The sequence below is a fragment of the Rattus norvegicus genome, chromosome 3 (assembly GCF_036323735.1).
Source record: "Rattus norvegicus strain BN/NHsdMcwi chromosome 3, GRCr8, whole genome shotgun sequence".
Classification (NCBI taxonomy): Eukaryota; Metazoa; Chordata; class Mammalia; order Rodentia; family Muridae; genus Rattus; species Rattus norvegicus.
The window spans coordinates 125,900,254-125,921,506 of record NC_086021.1 but is presented as its reverse complement, the minus strand read 5'-3'; the positions used below and the strand labels follow the sequence as shown (position 1 = coordinate 125,921,506).

The window sequence follows — 21,253 nt, the reverse complement described above, 5'->3', positions numbered from 1 at the left end:
ATGGTTGTGAGCCACCATGTGGTTGCTGGGATTTGAACTCAGGACCTCTGGAAGAGCAGTCAGTGCTCTTAACCACTGAGCCATCTCTCCAGCCCTCAGTTTTAGTTCTTTTAGTTCAGCTTACACCACACTACCAGGCTTTGAGGGACATTTGCTGAGCCTCAATACCATCAATTTTGACCTTATAAATCTGCCCTATTCTGCATTTCTGTCCTCAGGAACCTGTTTCCTATGAGAACTGTCCAATCCAGTCTGTGGCTTAATAAAAAAACAAACAAACAAACAAAAAAAAACAAACCATGTTCTTGGTCTTTGTCCCCTTTTTTGACATAGAGCTTCAAAAATATCTGGGATTTCCCAAGTGATAGAAATATCCTTCATTGCTCATTGGAATCCAGCCCCACCCAAATTTATGCTAATGAGGAGACTCATGGTGATCCTTAAACTGTTTAAGACTAGCCTTGTCCAAAAGACCAAGAACGTCACCTGTCATCTGCAACCTGTGGCCTACCCTACAACTCTCAACCTCTGGGGAGGGGAGGGCATTCCAGATTCAGGTCATCCGGTAGCCAGTGATTGCCAGTCATGCCCAGATGGACACTCTGGGCATGGAAGCAGGCAGGCGCTTCCTGCCAGTGAACGCAGGGATGTTGCTAGGGCGAGCCGGAAAGTTCCACAAGGAGGCATCAGTTCTGCACCTCTCCATGCCGCCCTGTTTGTCTCTTCCCTTTGGAAGTTCCAGAATCTCACATATAATTTAAAAATAAAAATAAAAATAAAACTGCTGGCTATGCAGCCTGGGCTGGCTTCCAGCTCAAGGGACTCCCGCCTTTGCCTCCAAGAGCTGGGTTTATAGGTATATGCGATCGTGTCTATCCTGAGTAAAAACTGTTGTCCAGATTGAGCTAAAGAGTAAGTGTCTATCTCAAGACAAAAATGAAGAAAGAAATTAGGGAATTTTACCTGGAGAGATGGCTTAGTGGTTAAGAGTGTTTACTGCTGTCCTTTTGTCTCCTAGCACCCATTGCTAGTGACAGCATGTGACTCTAACCCAATCTGCTTTTGCCCCACTTCATGAATAAAATTTTTTTTATATTTTTTATTCACATTACATCCCAATTGCAGCTCCCCTCCCTCCTCTCCTCTCAGTCCCGCCCATTTTTGTTTTTTGAGACGGTCTGTTGTATAGCAGGCTGGTCTCAGACGGACTAGGTAGCTGGCAGGTTGACTTTGAACTCTTGCTCCTTCTGCCTCCTAATGCTGGGATGGCAGGTATGTGCCATGATGCTCGGCTCTGAGCAGTTTAAGGGAGGTGGTGTGGTCCTCTCGATCAGAGAGAGGCACGGGTTGAACCTCACTTGCATCCAACATCCAAAGTAAAGACAGACTTTTGCCTTTTACCGAGTAGGACCCAGCAGTATGAGTTAATGTGAAGCCCATGTTGATATTATAGAGCTGTCATTTGTGTATGAAGGTAGGTTGGGGATGCAGCTCTGTTGGCACTTGCTTCCCCTTCACAAAGCCCTGAGCTTTACCCCAGCATGGTATAGCCCGACATTATGATGCACACCTACAATTCCAGCACTGGGGAGAGAGGGACAGAAAGACCAGAAGTTAAAGGTCCAGGGCTTCTACTCATTCCTAGTCTTTCTTCTCTTCCGCCTACCTTCTCCACTGCATGGGAGCAGCCATGCCTGTGGACCTTGCCTTATACCCCCGTCCCCCAATCTCTTTTGAGACAGGGTTTCTCTGTGTATCCTTGGCTGCCCTGGAACTTACTCTGTAGACCAGGCTGTCCTAGAACTCAGGGATCCGCCTACATTTCCCCCCACCTCACACCGAGTGCTATGTGGCACTCTTGACTCTCCTTTTAGGCAGTAACTTTTTTTTGAGGAAAGAGGCCCCAGGACTTCTTGAGTGCCTGGGACAGAGGAGTTGCTTACAATGCCCTCTGCCTTGCTTGGTAGACAGAAGGGGGAGGTTATTTGGGGTGAGAAAGGCCGCTGGCCTGAGGAAGGTTGAGTGCTAGATAATAGAAGGTGGAACCCCTCTGCCTCTCTGTTTCCTGTTAGCTGAGAGAGGCAGGGGCTGGGATGAGCAAGGGGAGGAATGGGGCCTCTGACACGAGGCTTCCCGCCCCATTGGCCTTGACACCTCTCCTGGGGTCGCAGGTGTTCACCCTGGCCACTGGCTGGCCGGCTAACAGGCACCCTCTTGTGTGCGTACAAGCAAGCCTCAGGCCCGCCGGCCTTTGGGCTACAACTGAGAATCACCCTACACAGCTTGTTCTCATTCTTCTCTGCGTTTGCATTTTGGCCAAAACTCGATTTGGCAGAGTGCAGGCAAGCCTTCAGAGCAAACGCCATGGAGAACATCTTGTTCCCTTCTCCCATACCCTCAACCGCCCTTCCACCTCCAGCACTGCTCCCTGCCCTTTTGAAATGGCTCTTGGGTTCATTTGGTCTGAGGCATCTGGTGAAGCTGGTAGGAGGCTGCGGCGCAACCTGGTCCCTTCTTGCACACTCGAAAGCAAACAGGAAGTAGATATTAAGTTGACTGTTCTTTCCTAGAGCTGCTGAGGCCTAGAAGGGAAATGCTTAGTGCTTCAGGGGGACACAGACGCTGTTTAGGAGATGAGGTCCCCTCCTTCATCACTACCCATAGTATGGCTCTGAGGAGCCAGCACAGAGTCTGTTCCCTTCTCCTTTTCTTCTTTCTGAAGAACTATGGCTCCTGTGGTCTTTGCCTCCTGCCCCCTCCCCCTTCGGTTCATACCCCTTAAGCATACCCCAAGGCTTAGAAGACAAAATGTTAGCTTTTTAAATCATTATGGGGACTTGATAGCAGTGCTGAGATTTTTGGATTTTTTGTTTTGTTTTGCTATAACTGCTGAAGGAATTCAGGGATGCCTGATTCCCTTTTCTGGGCTGGAGAGATGGCTCAGAGGTTCAGAGCACTGGCTGCTCTTCCAGAGATCCTGAGTTCAATTCCCAGTACCCACATGGCAGCTCACAACCATCTGTAACTGTATCCCATGGGATCCAGTGCATTCTTCTGGTGTGCAGACAGACACACAGACAAAACACCAATATGCATAACACATAAATAACTATTTTAAAAGATTCCACTTCAACCTGAAGGACTTGGGTAACAGCTTGTGTACGGGGGGTGTGGGGGGACTTTCTTACCTGCCTTAAGGTAACTCTGGAAGACATAGGAGTGGTGTGACTCCTGTCCGTGAGTCATCACTTGTGAGGCGTCTGGAGGTCCTCACCATGCTCAGACACGGTCTGTCACCTGTTTGTTCTTCTGAGAGCCCACTCATCTTCTCTCTAAATCTTTAGTCTTCCCCCCCCCCCTTGAAGAAGCCACATACACTTCTAGATCTCACTTTGCTATTGGTCCCTGTCCTCCTGTGAGGAACAGATCCCCACCCCCCACACACACAAACACTGCCAGCTTAAACTTAATTATCAAATCCCGGGAAGGTAAAGGGCACGTTCTTTCTTTCCTACACTAAATAAACTTGAAATGGACATTAGGGGACTGTGTCTTAAGGGAGACACAGAGTTGGGAAGGCTGGGGTCTGTTCTTCCCAGCTATGACTATATCCCACTCTTCTCTGGCTAGTGTTTCCCTCCCCCAGTGCTTCTCCCCTTTCCCAGTCCTGTGTGTGTGACCAAGAACATCCAGCATCTGGAAGCATCCTAGCTCCTCTATACCAAGAATTTGGGAATTTTCAGTAAAACTACAGGCTGCTTGCACTTTCTTTCTTTGTTTCTTTCTTTCTTCCATTTTTTCTTTCTTAAACAAACAAAGTGTTGCTATGTAGTACAGGCTGGACTTGACTCACAATACAGCCTAGAGTAGTTTCAAACGCACACAGCGATCTTCCTGCTTTGGCCTCCCAAATATTTGGATCACAGGCATGTGCTGCTGTGTGCTTTGTATTGCTTTTTTATTGAATTATTTAATTTATTACTGTGTGCATGTGTATTATGTGATGTGTGGGTATGCATGTCATAGCAACCGTGTGGAGGTTAGAGGACAACTGTGTGGCGTAAGTTCTCTCCTTCTACCTTTGTGTGGATTCTGAGGATGGAATTTAGGTTGCCTGGCTTATGTGGCAAGTGCCATCACCTGTTGAGCTGCCTTGCTGGCCCCTTCTTGGATAGCGATTCTTGAGAGAAATTCTCAAGTCAAGAGGCCCAAGTCAGTTTTAGTCTCTGTCTCTCTTTTCTGTTTTATTTTATTTTTGAAGAACAGGGTCTTGTTTAGCCCAGTCTGGACATAGCTAAGGCTGGCCTTGAATTCCAGATCCTCCTGCTTCTGACCTCCAAAGTGCTGGAATTATATATGTACAAGAGTAGTAAGGGCTCCTAGCCCCATGAGTGGTAAGTGCCCATAGTTACAGATGTGCACCATCATGCTTGCCTTCTTCATATATTTTTTTTGTTCTTTTTTTTCGGAGCTGGGGACCAAACCCAGGGCCTTGCGCTTCCTAGGTAAGCGCTCTACCACTGAGCTAAATCCCCAGCCCCATATTTTTGTTTATTTTTGAGATGGATCTCACACTTTAACCTAGGCTGCCCTGGTATTCGCTGTGCACAGATCAGCCTCAGACTCATAGCCAGCCATCTTCCTGCCTCAGTGCTCTGAGATTACAAGTATTGCCAACTCTGCTGACATTCTCTGTCTTTGAGTGAAGATATGAAGTTCTGAATTGAGTTTCTTACTTAAAATGCTTAATATGTTAGATTATATATACATGTATGTGTCTGTGTGTGTGGTTATGTGTCTGTGAGTTCAGGTGCCCATGGGGTTCAGGAGAAGGGGTCAGAGTCCCTGGGGCTGGAGCTATAGAGGCTGTGATTCACCTGATGTGAGCGCCGGGAACGGCACTCAGCCCCTCTGCTAGCATAGTAATGGCTCCTAAGCTGTACTTAGCCCCTTGAGCTCATTTCTACTCTACATGGACCTCAGCTGGAGTCTGATCCTGATTTTCCTCTCAGCTCCAGTCCCTGTGAGCACCCTAAAGTAGTCTCAGAACGTCGAAGCTGCACAATTTAAAGCGAAAGGGACCCTAGAATCCATCAATCCCAATTTCTCGTGTTGCAGAGGAAGAAACAGGAGCCAGACAGGAAGCAACTGGTCCAATACCACAGGACTGATTAATGAGAGTGCAGCTTAGAACTCAGTGCTTTGATTCCTTCTCATGGCCAAGCAGCCCGACTTCCGAGTCTGAGGCCTGAAGTTTAAGGCCTACTTGGAGACACTATTGAGAGTCCCAGGATGAGGTGTTTTCTTCCAGTTTTCCCGGAGCTAATGTCTGGGCTTCCGTGTCCCAGTGTACAGTACCTGGGTCTGGGGTGGGAGGAGATAGGGGGAGAGAGAGGAAGGCTGAGCTGAGCCGGGCTCTACTGGGCTCTCAGTCTGGGCTCATGAAGACTTACCCAAACAGACCTGGGAGCAGGTGTGAACCCTCTGTCCCCAGAGTTTCTTGAAGAACAGTTTGTTCTGTGGGGGTGAGAGTTGGGGGCGGGGGACAACAGTCAGTGTAGGCGAGTGAGAGACATTAGTAGGACCCTGGAGCATGTTGCAGCTGCTTCCTGTTGTCAGAGCACTTCCTGCGATGGAGAGACTGGTCTCCCTGGCCTTCACACACACACACACACACACACACACACACACACACACACACACACACACACACACACACTCACCCTCTAAACTGTAACCTTCCTCAGACACTTCCCGTGGATACCTGGGAGCCAGCTTTAGGAAAAAAAGGTCTCAACAAGGAAGCTGTGTATGGCTGGCCACGTTTGGCTTCAAGGCACACCAGCTCTCTTGGGGAAGCAGGTCCTTGTCCCCCAGATGTGCTCACTCAGTCCTGTCCCCTTCTCCTTTCCTTGTGGGAAAGATTTCTCTTGTCTTCTCTGCACAGCCTGATTCTCTTTGCTCTGTCTCCCTCTGGTTCATTCTTCCTGAGATTTGCACACAGGCTGTCTCTCTCTGCTTAGTGGCTCTCCTTGACCATGTAGCATGCCAGTATGGGCCCTGCCTCCTCCTGCCTTGTCTTGTGGTTTGACATTTCACCTAGGTTTGTTCTGTCTCTTCCTCAAGACTGACAGACAGGAGACTCTGGGTGCTTTATCACTGCCTCCTACTTCAATCCCACACAGAACCAGCACAAAGCTGACCACATAAACAAGGGCACAGTGAATCTTGAGCACACGTTTATGTCTCTGTCTTGGTTCCTGCCTGAATTCAGTCAGCTGAGCCAGTTGGCCTCAGGCATGTTGAAATGAAGAACCACGTTCTTCTGTGGAACATGCTGTCTGCCAGGCACTTTGTCTCCTTATGGGAAGCTGACCATGACCTTGTTTCTTGTGGCACTTATGGGCCCCTGGCTGTCCAGGCACCCCTCTGACTCAGCAGGAGAGTTGCTATGGGAATGACCTGAGCTGACCACTCCACCCTTAAAAGGAGCCCTGCTGTGTAAGTGTTTGCAGGTGGTCAGAGAGGGAGGAGGGAGAGAGGTGGCAGTGCCCCTCCATCCCACTCTCGAGGGTCTGCAAATGTTTCCAGCCTCTGTCTTCTTTCTTGCAACTCTCTTCACTCTGAACTCGCAGCAGGGCCTGGCCCATGCTCCCTAGGGGGCCTGAGAAGGGCTGGAGTGGGGGTGGGGAGAGCAGTAACCTGGTACTCTCAGCCCTGCACTCTTCCCCCAATTGTGAAATGGCCTTGGACAAGAGCCAAGCAGGAAGCTGCCTCTAATCTGTGGCCTGGCGCCTGTGGTGTGAGGCCTGCAACTGCCTCTTCTCCTTCCCAGTGGTGGCTGAGGCTGACCTACAGGCCCACCTGCCCCGAGACAACCTGAGTTGTCTCCTGGAAAGGAGCCTAAGCCTCCATCCTGGCTACCCTAAGAAGGTGGGGATTCAGAGTGTGTGAAGGGCGGTTACTCCTCAGTCCTGGACCTCAAGGCTCCCAGTGTCTACTCTTCCTTCTGAACCCCATTCTGTTTTCCTAAGAATTCTGTTAACTAGGAGGAAGCCGGGTGCAGTGGTTCACATCCTCAATCCTAGCACTTGGGAGGCAGAGGCAGGCAGGTCTCTTGAGTTTGAAGCCAGCTTGGTCTACAGAGTGAGTTCCAGGACAGCCAAGGCTGCCTAATGAAACCCAGTTCAAACAAAACAAACACAAACACAAACACAAACACAAACACAAAAACACAAACCAAGTCAGCCAACCCCTGCTCCCAACCCCCGAAAGAATAGTAGAAAAGTAAAAGGTTGGACTAGAAAGATCTTCAGGGGCCTTTGTGTTTCCAGTTCTAGTCTTGTGACTCAGCTGGTTTGTGATCCACTGACATAATTTCAGATGGGCAGTCTGCTTCTGTGTCTGTTTTCCCTGAATAAATCTGCACCTGTTCACCTCTCAGAGTGGTCTACTGAGGTTGAGTGATTACATGAGAGTATCTCTCGCTTTGGGAGTTAGCCCGGGGAGTGATCTGTACCGGAATCCTCAGTGAATTATTTCCTGCCATTTCCTTTCAAGCTGGAAAGTTTAAACTTGGGACCCTCAGGCATGGCAGCACACTCTTTTAATCTCAGCACTCGGGAGGCAGTGGCAGGTAGATCTCCTGAGTTCCAAGCCATCTTGTTCTCCATAGTGAGTTCTAGGACAGCCAGAGCTATGCAGTAAGAACCTGCCTTGAAAACAAACAAATAAATTTGGGACCCCAGACATCATCAGTAAAGGACCCTGACTCCCACCCACTAACAGCGTAGGGCAAAAAAGGCCGGGAGGGGAGCAAGAGCCTTCACATGGCAGGGTACTCTGGACAGGGCTGCTTGTATAACAACCAGGCATCCCTGACTTGGCCTCAGTTTCCTTTGTACGGTGCGTGGTACACCCTGCATGAGCGCTGCCCCAACCCTGCTTCTGTACAAGACACATGGGACCAGGGGCTGTTTATGGGGTACAGTCTGTAGGCTACAGGAAATCCTATGTATCTCCCCCAAACACTGGCATCTGAGGTGCCACATTCAAATCTCTCCTTCACCCAGCATTGCCTGTTTCTTAGAGAGAGAGAGTGAGAGCTAGGTGCAGAAGAACACTCTCAGTACTCAAAAGGCAGAGGCAGGGGAATGATGTTCAACGTAAGCATGTGTTAAGTCCTTGGAACTTGACCTGAGGTGGACAGCAAGGGAATGACAAAAAGACAGACACACAGACATACCATACAGGAAGTTGGGCTGGGTGGACCGGGCTCTTGGATGGAGAAACCACAGCGCTCTGGAAGCTCAGTGACTATTATATAGACTTGAACAGGAAGTTACCGTGTACGGCTGAAGGAGGAGGCGATGTTAATACAGACAGATAAGCAAGGAGGCAAGATTAATGTATACTGGATCAAGTCTAGCTAACTCGGCAGGTCCGGTCTCTGTAGAGGAACATTCTTTTTTCTTTTCTTTTTTTTTCAGAGCTGGGGACCGAACCCAGGGCCTTGTGCTTCCTAGGCAAGCGCTCTACCACTGAGCTAAATCCCCAACCCCTGTAGAGGAACATTCTTAAGGCCCTGAACATGGAGGTGTTGGTGGGATAAAGCTATGATGAACATTTCTGTATGCACTGTCAACATCCACACATGGACCAGAAGTGAAGGCTTTTCCCAGTTCCCTCTGAGGCCCACCCTGGCAGGAGATGGAGACTGCTATTTTTCTATGGGTCTGAGTCTATAATCCTTGACATGGGTATCCCCACATTAGCGATACTCATTCAGTCAGGATTTCACTTGGGTGTCCCTCTGTTCCCTACAAGCATGAGCTAAAAAAAAAGCAGGGAGGCGGGGCATTTGAGACTCGTGATGAATGTGTTAGTGTGAGGTAGCTAACTGGCACAGAGGGGAGGAAAGTGAGGTAATGAGGAGAGTAACATTTTGTTCTATAGGGTGAAGGGTGGGGCTTTGGAGGACCGATTATTTGTGCTCTGAGTACTGTTTGAGTAGCAGGGGGTGAGGACACTGACACACGGCTTCTCTGGGGCTTGTTTTTTGGGGCATCTTTCTACAGAACTCATTTAACTCACCCCAGTGAGGAAGACCTTCCCATTTCCAGCTGAGATGGAAGCTCTTAGAAATAAAAGTGACAAGGCTGGAGAGATGGCTCAGCGGTTAAGAGCATGGACTGCTCTTCCAGAGGTCCTGAGTTCAATTCCCAGCAACCACATGGTGGCTCACAACCATCTGTAATGGGATCCGATGCCCTCTTCTGGTGTCTGAAGACAGTGTACTCACATACATAAAATAAATAATTATTTAAAAGAAGAGAAATAAGTAAAAGCGACTTTCGTGGGCTGGAGAGATGACTCATTGCTTAAGATCACCTGCGGATCTTCTAGAAAACCCAGATTCTATTCCAAGCATCTACAGGGCAGCTCACAACCATCTGTGACTCCAGTTCCAGGGATCTGATGCCCTCTTCTGGCCTCCGTGGGTATTGCATGCGTATTACACAGACTTACCTGCAGGCCAAACACTCGTGTACACACACACACACACACACACACACACACACACACACACACACACACACACACACACACACAATCAGTAAGTCTTCATTAAAAAGTGACTTTCCTTTGGAAACACAACTAGAATGCGCTGCGTGGAGCCTAGAATTTAAGATTTGGTGATTCCGGAGACAGGATTTTTTTCTCGGAGTGTAACATGACCTTGGAATGTGGGTCTAGACAGAGAGAGAGAGAGAGAGAGAGAGAGAGAGAGAGAGAGAGAGAGAGAGACAGAGACAGAGACAGAGACAGAGACACAGAGAGAGACAGAGACAGAGAGACAGAGAGACAGAGAGACAGAGAGACAGACAGAGACAGACAGAGACAGACAGAGACAGAGAGAGACAGAGAGAGACAGAGAGAGACAGAGACAGAGAGACAGAGAGACAGACAGAGACAGACAGAGACAGACAGAGACAGAGAGACAGAGAGCGCAGTTTTCTGCCTTCTCTCCCTTCCGCCATCTTTATGGTCGACTCTGGATGTCTGAAAGGTCCAGTCCCTGGTGTGTGTTCCATCCTGGATCTATCCATATACTCTTTCCTGACACAGGGACATTGTACACTGGGCCCTGAAGGTCCAGTCCCTACTTCCCCTTGGTGTAATTTAACCCCTTTTTGGTGCTTTAGTGATAGTGGGCATGAAATATTCAAGTCCCAGGAATGTTAGGAGGACTCCAGAGAACACAGGTAAAGTGCCTAGAAATGAGCCTGGCGCTTAGTAATTTCTCAGTAAATATGTCGTTCAATCAAATTATTCCCTCTCTTAGAGACAGGTCTGTTCTAGATACTCACACCGTGAGTTCTTTGCAACACGGGGTTCCTGGTAAGTCCCTGTTCAGTGAATCCCCTTGTTCCCCAGAAAGCCCAGACCCCCTCCTGAAGCATATTGTAAAGATAAAGCCCACAATCTAGGATAGTCTTGTCTAACTAAGATAAATAATTATCCAAGCTCTAGGAGACCCTGGACCCCTACCGCTGCACCTGTCCATTGATGCTATGCCGTCCCCTGCTGGCCACGAGGAGTACTGCAGGTGGGTCCCTGGGAGACTTGAGCTGCGGGGAGGGCTGCTGGAAGACACGGGGGGGGGGGGGGGCTCCTCTGCTGTGTCTAATGGGGCAAGAAGGGCAGTGCTAATGGCATGTATCTGGAGACTCTAGAGACTTCCTAAACCTCCGAGGGGCTTCAGGGACAGATACTGTACTTCCGAAAGCGTCTGGTTGGCCTGGCACTCACTGGCCAGATCAAAATGGCTTCAGCTTGCATCTGTCTTCCTTTGCTTCTGCAGTGCTAGGATTGCAGACATGTGGTACCATACCCTCTGAGTTAACAGAAGTAGAAGTGACTTTAGGAATTGGTGTAAGTCCTTACAGGATGGTGGAATCATCTCCTTGCAACTGGAAAACAACCCTTTGAGGGTAGGAAAAGATCCAGAAAAATGAGGGACCAGGACAACCCCAGGCACTCTGAACCCCAAGTGGAGCTGTTCACATGGTCTCTGTAGGGTACTGGGGATAGGATTAAAATGCATCACTCCACTCTGGGGAAGAGGGCAGGGTAGGAGCAATGAGCTCCCAGAATTAGGGAGCCTCCTACATGTGCACAACCAACACTGACTGACTGGAGAAAAGAGTAGGAATGAACAGCTTTGAGTGGCAACCTGGCCAGAATGTATGCCAACATGCCAGTGTAGTTACTCTTTGTAGGAACACCCAGGCTTCCAGAACACATTCTCTTCTCCCTCTGACTTCCCCTGCAGTGCCTTTCTCACCAGAGCTAATCTCTTCCCACTGACTCACGAGGTCTCCAGGTCTTTGGACTTCATCTGTCACCCTGAGCCCAGGCCAGCCCAGTGCCATTCTGTATTTCCTTTCAGCCATCTACTTCTTCGTCTTCAGCTCACTCCAAATTCAGTTCACCGAGCCTGGGTGAGGCAGCTCAGAATCCTAGGTCTATTCAGAGTAGAACTGCAAACAGGCACCTCGGCCCAGAGGACAGTCCCTATAAGGCACAGCATCTGTGAGACTGTGCTTCTGTTTTACAGGTGGGAAACTGGGGCAGCCACCTCTAGTCTGGGTGACTGGAGCCATAACAGTGCATGATCTGATAGACTATTCACTCCTCTCCAGGAGGCAGGCACTTCCATGGTTCATGACATCTCCATTTTGTGAGGAAATTAAGGTTCAGATTCAGTCAAGTAAAGGCAGAATATACAAAATGATGGACAGAAACGAAAGTGAAAGAAATTCAAAGAAAAAAACAAACAATCCTCACCTAACACACACACACACACACACACACACACACACACACACACACACACACACGGTGGGTTGGTGGGTGAGTAGGGAACAGAGAAAGAAAGAACCTAAGGAAAGGAAGCTAGAAACGTAGCTCAGACAGCAAAGTGCTAGGTTTGATTCCCAGCATTGCATAAAACTGAGCACATATTCAGGAGACGGAAGCAGGAGAGGTAGAAGATCAAGGCCATTCTCCACGCTTAGGGAATTCGAGGCTGGCTTGAGCTACGTGATTCTGTCTCCATTCCTGATTTCCTCAGAAATCCACGCAAGCGATCAAACAAGATCCATGCAGAGGAATACAAAATCCCAAGTAGATCCTGAGCTCCAGCCAACTTGCTTGGTGGATTTGTGATCTCTTTGGTGGCTTCCTTTGGCCATTATTATCTAGCGTTTCCCCACTGTATGACAGCTTCAAGCCCTGCTGTATCTTGAGATGGTCACACCACACTTCTGGGTGGGGTGGACATCCTGCTCTATTAGAGCAATTGGGAAGGGAACACCTGCTGCTGCTGGACTGTATATCTGGTGACCAGTGGCTTCAATTCTGTCCCACTTTTCAGAGAAGAAATGAATTATAAGAAAAAAAATAACTCGTTTCCCAAAGGGTGTGTGTGTGTGTGTGTGTGTGTGTGTTGTATATACCTATATATGCATGTATATGTGCAAAAAATATATATATATTTGCAAATGTTTTTTAAAAATTCAAAGCAAGACAAGGATTGGTGCATTTCGTCAACGGGAAAGCGCACCTGATTATATGACGTCACTCAGGGCTAGCTAGCGGGTTGTAGCCTGTTTCATTTGGTAGAAGAGGACACACAGCAGTTCAGAAGATTCTTGTGCCTGGACAGACAAGCTCTGTTGAGTGGAGGGACAGCTCTGGCTCCCATCTGTGCAAGATTCAACTTCACTTGCTCTTACAAATGCATCTCTGAACTTCTGGTTTATAAACGTGTCTAGTATTTTCCTTTGAATGAGTTGTTACATCTACCCAGTTCCCTTAGTAATAACTTTAACAAAAAATGACAATGATTTTAACAAAAAACATGGGCATCATTTCATTTTATTAAATAATTCAGCATATCAGGGCTCCTATCCTTTGTCTCCAACCACTGATAGGCAGACATGAGACACAAACTTGCCAAGCCGGGAACGGTCACTCTTTTTTGTTTTTGTTTTTGTTTTTTTAAATTGAGCCAGTGTTTTGCTAGTTAGCCCAGGCTAGCTCTAAAACCACAACCTCCCTCCCACCTCCATCTCCAAAGTGCTGGAATTGAAGACGTGTACCACCACATTTGGCTCATGACTAGGTTTTTAAATCCTTTTAGAAAGAGATTTATCTTGGTGTATGTGTATAAGTATTTTGCCTGCCTGTGTGTGTATATATTATATGTGTGCCTGGGGTCCTCAGAGGCCAGAAGAGGATATTGGATCCCTGGAACTGGAGTTACTGAAGTTGTGAACTGCCCTCTGGGCACAAGGACCTGAATCCAGTTCCTCTGCAAGAGCTACAGATGTTCTTAACTGCTGAGCCGTCTCTCCAGCCCATGCCTAGGTTTCTCAAAATCATTCTTTCCATGTGCTCCTCTTAAGAAGTCAGGGCCACTGTTGTGGGCTAGGGTGAGTAACATGCAGCAGTCACGGCTAGCCATCTGGCCTGTCTAGGTCTGGGTACCCGGATGTCCCCTCTTGGCCAAGTGACAGTGAAGGTTGCTATTGACATTGGGTACTGCTACACTGACTGTGCCCAGGCGTATCAGAATGAGAAGGCAGTGGGCATGGTCCTCCTAGAGACACACGAGGAACAGGTAGGAAACCCCAGAAATTCTTCAACATCAGCAAGCTGTGATTCACAGTCCATGACAAGAACATGGTGAAAGGAGCCGGCCAGGCGACACTCAGTGACCTACAGCTCTGCCACCTGGACCTTTGCCGTTTTCATTGGCCAGCAGGCTGCAAGCCTGGACCCGACTATTCCCCACTGGATGCATCAGGAAACGTGACTTTCAGTGACTCTGATTTTGGGGCCTCTTGGACAGCCACCGATCAACTAAAGCATGAAGAGTTAGTGAAAGCAGTTGGTGTCTTCAGATTGAGAGGAGCGTGAGGTTCATCAGATTGAGTGCCACCTGCACCTAACTCAGGAGAAAGTGACTCAGTGCTGCCATTGCAAAAAACATTATGGTGACCTTGACAGACCCTGGATGAAGCCTGAAAGACGCTTCTCTCCTGGAGGACCCCAATGGGGCAATTGCAGCCAAGTATAATGAAACTATAGTCTGGGTGCTAACAGGTATCCCACAAAAAAGAACTTGGTGTCAATCCCCAAGCCTGTGACACCAGCACACATTGCTGAGAACTTTAAGGTCTTTGACTCTAAGCTGAGCATTGATGATGCGACCATTCTACTCTGCCACGGCATGGATGGAGGGTGTGTGCCCTGAGGAGATACAAGGATGACCCCATCCATGCAGAAGTCTGAAGCTGTGAATGCTCCTCCCCAAGCGATGTACACTGTCCTTCCTGCCTCATCTGTCCTTTTAAGTGTCAACTGGCCCATGTCTGCACTGGGTGGCACCGGGTGGCACCTTGCGGACCAGACAGCGAGGATTTGTTAGTTGGCCATGAGATCTGGAGAACATGTTGGTAGCCGAGGCGTTTGTTTCCGCCTCCCTTGGTCTTTCTTCTTCCCACCTAGAGGATGTTGAACACAAGCACCTTTTCCAAACAGAAGCAAGATTTACAGCTCAAGAAATGCCATTAAGAGTTATGTTGTGTGTTGGGGATTTGGCTCAGTAGAGCCAAAATGGATTTGGCTTGGTAGAGCACTTGCCTAGCAAGCGCAAGGCCCTGGGTTCGGTCCCCAGCTCCAAAAGGAAAAAAAAAAAAAAGAAAAAAAAAGAGTTATGTTGTGAGTGCTGAGACCTGTATTCCTTTGGGTCAGATTTCTATTTGCCTCAAATAAAAACTGCTTTGGGGCGAGGGGAGGCAAGACCATTAATCATGGCCAGTAATAGTTGTGACCATGAAAACGCAGAGCTTGTAGTGATTTGAAGAAGGGGCCACCAGCCAAGGAATGCAAATAACATCTAGATGGCTAAGAAACAGATTCTTCCTGGAAGCTTCCACATGGAATCCAGCCCTCTAAACACATTGGTTTTTGATTTCTGATCCAGGGGTATAAAAGAATAATTTTAAAAAATTTCATGTTTTAAAGTTTTTTTAAAATAATTTTTGCCTCTATGCATGTATGTGCACCAAATATTTGTCTACTGGATACTCTGGAATTGGGGTTAGGGACATTCGTGGGTGCTGGGAATAGAACTCATATCCTCTGCAGGAGCAACAAGTGCTCTTGGCCACTGAGCCATCCCTCGAGCCGCCCCAAGATGTGAAAGAGTAATGTGTGCTCTATGAAGCTAGATTTGGGGGCTTGTTATGGAAGCAATGGGAAGCTAGCACAATCCCCTAGTTGGGCTCCCACGTTTCTCCTATTTATTTATTTGAGACAAGGTCTCACTATGTAGCCTTGGCTAGCCAAACTTCATAGACTAGGCTGGCAACTCACAGAGATCTGACTGCCTTTGTCTTGTGCGTGCTGGGATTGAAAGTATGTATCACCATACAGACGTAGTTCTCTCCTCTCTCTCTCTCTCTCTCTCTCTCTCTCTCTCTCTCTCTCTGTCTCTCTCTGTCTCTCTCTGTCTCTCTCTCTGTCTCTCTCTGTCTCTCTCTGTCTCTCTCTCTGTCTCTCTCTGTCTCTCTCTGTCTCTCTCTCTCTCTCTCTGTCTCTCTCTGTCTCTCTCTCTCTCTCTCTGTCTCTCTCTGTCTCTCTCTGTCTCTCTCTGTCTCTCTCTGTCTCTCTCTCTCTCTCTCTCTCTCCCTCTCTCTCTCTCTCTCTCTCTCTCTCTCTCTCTCTCTCTCTCTCTCTCTGAGAAAGATTTCCCCATGTAACCAAGGCTGACTGTACTAGCAGGCTTTGTGTGTACCTCACACAAGCTAGAGTTATCAGACAGGAAGAAGCCTCAGTTGAGGAAATGTCTTCATAAGATCTAGCTGTAAGACATTTTATCAATTAGTGTGATTAATGGGGGAGGGCCAGCCCATTGTGGGCTATGCCATCCCTAGGATGGTGGTCCTGGGTTCTATAAGAAAGCAGGTTGAGCAAGCCAGTAAGCAGCTCCCCTCCATGACCTCTGCATCAGCTCCCGCCTCCGAAATCCAGCCTTGTGTGAGTCCCTGTCCTGAGTTCCTTCCATGTTCTGGAGGTATAATCTGAATAAACCCTTTCCTCTCCAGTTTGCTCTTTGGTCACGGTGCTTTCATCCCAGCAATAGAAACCGTAACTAAGACACTGACCTAGAACTCATTCTGGAGTCCAGGTAGGGCTTGAATTTACTATCTACCTTCTACTCTAGTTTCCCTAGCTCTAGAATTACAGGCATGTACAGACAAATTCAAGTCTACCTTCATTCTCCGTAGTATGCTCTCCATGCCACAGATGGACGAATCTTTCAAATATAAATATGAACATCATTGTCTATGTGAAACTTTCTTATCAAGAACCTTCTCTCTGGATTGGTTTTTTGGATTTTCCCGACATGGTTTCTTTCGCTATCCTGGAATTTACTCTAGACCAGACTGGTGAAACTTTTGATTTTTCTCAAATGCTATTTTTAATAATGGTTCCTGAATGCTATAATGTCCCTTCTCACCCACCACCTACAGGTTATTAGGATACAGGGGACGTGGACCTGTTTAGAAATTGTTCTTTGGAGCAAATCTCATCTGCATTGTCAGGAGATCGGTAGTTCGGTTCGCAGGATTCATCACAAACACTTCCTTTTTTTTTTTTTCTTTTCTTTTTTTCGGAGCTGGGGACAGAACCCAGGGCCTTGCGCTCGCCAGGCAAACGCTCTACCGTTGAGCTAAATCCCCAACCCCACAAACACTTCCTGAATACAGCATGAAGCAGCTCAGTAGAGACAGAGTAGCAAACACGAATCAGCAGTGGTGGCATGACCTAGCAGAGACAGCCAGGCCTCAGCCGAAACCACCTGAGTCAGGAGGCACAATTAAGCCAGGAGAAGTTCTCTGCCGTGCCTTTCTCAACGAAGTGAAGATCATTGAAGATGCAAGACCAAGAAGCGTTGCAAAGCTAGCTGTGCAATCCCCTGTCACTGTCCATCGAATCCTAGTTATACGTCCTCAAAACATCATGTGTCCTCCAAGGGTTTGGCCTCAGTCTGTCTCAGCGAAACTCCACAGGACTCTCTATGAAGCTAACATCACTCTGCCAATCAGCCGAGTCTGATGAAGTAGCAAGAAACTGCAGCGCAGCATTGGAAGGTTTTTTCTTTTCTTTTCTTTTCTTTTCTTTTCTTTCTTTCTTTCTTTCTTTTTTTTTTTTTTTGGTGCATTTCTGTCCATGGGGTCAGGACAAATGGAGCTCAGCTATGCAATGTAAGGTTAACCAATACATGCATGTCATTAGTGAAGAATCCTTCATCACTCGTTCTTTCTAAACATCCTTTACCTGTGTCTGCTTCAGCGAAACATTCTTTGATATAACCGATTTTCCAAAGAAACAAGAAGTCTCCACTTCGTGCTGGCCTTGAACTCTCAGAGATCCTCTGCCTGTTCTGCCTTCTGAGTGCTGAGAGTAAAGTCCTGGGCCACCATGCTGGATGTAAATGTTTTAAATACGTTGAATCCAGATACTCACAAATGCTGGGCAAACCCTCCACCATTGAACCCCTTGCCCCCGCCCCTTTCCATTGGGAACAACATCTAAGCTTTCTGTGGCTATGGGCCCTGTGTGATTGTCAGAAGGACATCCACACTGACCATGGCAATGGCCCGGCTCCTTCTCCAGTCACTTTCACATACTTTCCCTCCCTCTGAAGTTGGATAGAAAGAAAAAATTATAAACCCTGGAGGCAGAAACAAACGAAAAAACGAAAACCCAATACCTTTTTCTGGGGTCTAGCCTGTGCTTCTTGCTGGCTTTGATCTTACAACACTGTCCTCAAAACAAGTACTCTTTCTAAAGATACCTCAAACAAAGAGACTGAAACACCGAACTCTGCTGTCTTAGCTTTTGGCCTTGAGTTTAACTTTTGGTGCTCCTTGGCCTCTTATTTCTAGATGTAAACAATGCACCTATAAAAACACCCAACATCTTCATTTTCATTAGGAAGTTCTGAGCAAGCCAGATTTAAAAAAAAAAGATTTATTCATTTATTTTATTTTATTTATTTATTTATTTATTTTTTGGTTCTTTTTTTCGGAGCTGGGGACCGAACCCAGGGCCTTGCGCTTCCTAGGTAAGCGCTCTACCACTGAGCTAAATCCCCAGCCTCGATTTATTCATTTATTATATATAAGTACACTGTAGCTGTCTTCAGACACACTAAGAGGGCATCGGATCTCATTACAGATGGTTGTGAGCCATGTGGTTGCTGGGAATTGAACTCAGGACCTCTGGAAGAGCAGTCAGTGCTCTTAACCACTGAGCCATCTCTCCAGCCCGATTTTTTTTTTTTTTTTTGAGACAGGATTTCTCTGGCTATTCTAGAACTCACTTTGTAGACCAGGCTGGCCTCAAACTCAGAGATCTGTCTCTGCCTCCCAAATCGTAAACTTATTTTAAAACATTAATATTAATTTTCATTAATCTTTAAGTAAATCTTATAAATTATGTATTTTGAATAGTGAAATTTAAAAAGTCACAAAATCTCCCCTCTCCCTCCCTCTCTCTCTCTCTCTCTCTCTCTCTCTCTCTCTCACACACACACACACACACACACACACACACACACACATTATTTTTCATTGTAAAGATGCCTACGTCTCTCCTCCTTCTCCTCTCTTATTCTATATACATGGTACACACTTTGGGGTTGTGTACTATGCTTCTCTTAAGTATCCCTCTTCTAACCCCAGTTATTAGATCTAAAGCATGTATATACTTTTATCTCTACTTTAAATTCTACTAATGCTGCACTGTAACTCTGAGCTGAAATTGTTTTCTGTAGTGGAGTCAAGGTCTGGGCTTTGTTTTGTTGGAGATTCTTTTTTTTTTTCCGGAGCTGGGGACCGAACCCAGGGCCTTGCACTTGCTAGGCAAGCGCTCTACCACTGAGCTAAATTCCCAACCCCCTTGAATGGAGATTCTTGAGAAAGGAACTCCTCAGGATACTGGTGTTAGTCCAAGCAGCATTTCTCTGTCATATACATACAGACACACATAGATACATACACATAAGTAACTGGCATTTGCTACTTTGTGGGTTCCTTTTTTCCACCCTTCTGCACCCCTCTTCTTCTATCCTTTCAAGCCTCTAACACCAGGTAGGAGAGAAGACAGGATAGAGGGGAAAGGGGACAGCAATATTGTTTGACTACTTCTTTCTGACTCTGGGTGTTGAGTTCCTTGGGGGCAACTCCTCAGGTTATCTAATTTCTTTTGTCTCTTTACACATAACTACTTGAAAAACCATAGCCAACAGCATCCAAACATCAACTAGCCACCTAGCCCCTTCTATGGGGGCGTTTGCATTTATATAGTCTCTGAAAAGTGGCCAGAATTCACTCACTCACAGAAACTATGTGCTGCTGGTAAAATCACACCACTGCTACAGCACCAGGCAAGTCATAGTCTGCTGTGGACAATCTGCGATCAAAACAAAAACACATTTTTATAATATTTCTGTGTTTTTAAATAAACCAATATTCTCACTACACGCACACACACCAATGACCTTCCTTAACAGAGCAACTGGTTTCCTCTTTGGGACCTTTGCTCTAGACAGTCCTTTGGTCTGAAACACTCTCTGTCTCTGGAATTTTGAATGTCTATTCCCTCTGTCTTTCAGCTCACAGCCATCCTCTTCTGTTTAGAAGATTCCTCTCACTGGCCCTGTGACCTTCCTAGTGGCCCTCACAGAGTTGGTTATCTGAGGCTCAGCTACCAGAGTGTGGTGGTTGTTTCCTTCTCACCTTCCATATCAAGTTCAAGGAAGCCAGGACTGTAGTGTGTCTTATGCACTGCTGTATGTATAGACCCTAAAAGTCCTGGCACAGGCTAACTAGCACTTGCCAAAATCCTGTTGCTAGGTTGAATATTTGTCCTTACAAAGGTCCAGAGTTAAAGTTGGCTCTCCATAGAGCAGTTCCTAAAACTCTGGCCTCCTAACCGAATCGGGAGGTAGAATTGGACTGGACTTTTTGTCGTTCTTGCTAGAGCTGGGGGTTGCCCTTCAGGGCCACCCAGCCCGCTTAGAGGAGTTCACCTCTATCAGTTGACTTGGGATGTGGCTCAGAGGTAAAGCATTCATTTGCCTGGCATTCACAAGGCCTGAGGTTCTAGAACTGCATAAGTAAACATTTATTGTTTGGGAATGCGATGGAAATAACAAGGGTATGATGGAAGGAAGAAAGACCCCGATAGGCTCAGATATTTGAGTGTTTGGCCACCAGGGAGTGACAATATTTGAAAAGGATTAGAAAGATTAAGAGGTGTACTAGGCATGTTGGAGGAGGTGTGTCACTGGGGACAGGTTTTGAGCTTTCAAAATGCCTGGCTCTGAGCCTCTCTGCCTAAGTATCAGGATATAGAGCTCTGAATTAGTTCTCCCTCACCATGTCTGCCTGCATGCAGCCAAGATATCGGCCCAGGACCCCCGAGACCAAGTTCTCAGTACAAGGGAAATTTATTTGCCCCATCAGGGAATAAAAGACAAAGACAGTGGGCGATAGTGGCATATACCTTTAATCCCAGCACTTGTGAGGCAGAGGCAGGCAGATCTCTGTGAGTTTGAGGCCAGCCTGGTGTACAGAGTGAGTTCCAGGACAGCCAAGGTTATCCAGAAAAACCCTGTTTCAAACAAATAAACCAAAACAAAAACCAAATAACCCAACCAAGCAAACCAGAGAGAGAGAGACGGACAGACAGAGGGAGAGAGAGGAGATAGAAGATGTGGGAGAAGGGGAAGCAAACAAGGGAGAGGAGGAGGGGTATTTGTTTTGGAATAGAACAAAAGACTGCCTCTCTGTACAAGGTAGACTGACAAGTCCCAGTGGCACTTTATAAAGGTAAAACGGAAAACTTAGTATTAGGATGAGGTGTTTAATTTTAATAGGCATGTGAATTAGGCGAGCCATAGGGGGCTTTGATTGCTGGACTTCAATACTTTGATATCTGGACCTTGGTAGTCAGCCTCAGGAGAAGGAAATGACCAAATAAGGGAACAGCCCTTGGTGGCTAGCTTTAGGAATTTTTTTTTAGCAAGGCAGAGGGAATAGAAGGTCAATGTCTGCCAAAGTAATACTTGCCAAAATTGAGTCCCTTCAACGATAACACACTAATCTTT

The 21,253-nt window shown here is 47.1% G+C and overlaps 1 pseudogene; it reads left to right on the top strand.

Moving 5' to 3' along the window:
* The first annotated feature begins 10,574 nt into the window (after nt 1-10,574).
* Akr1b1-ps6 (aldo-keto reductase family 1 member B, pseudogene 6) lies at nt 10,575-14,361 on the top strand (annotated as a pseudogene).
* Nucleotides 14,362-21,253: the final 6,892 nt, after the last annotated feature.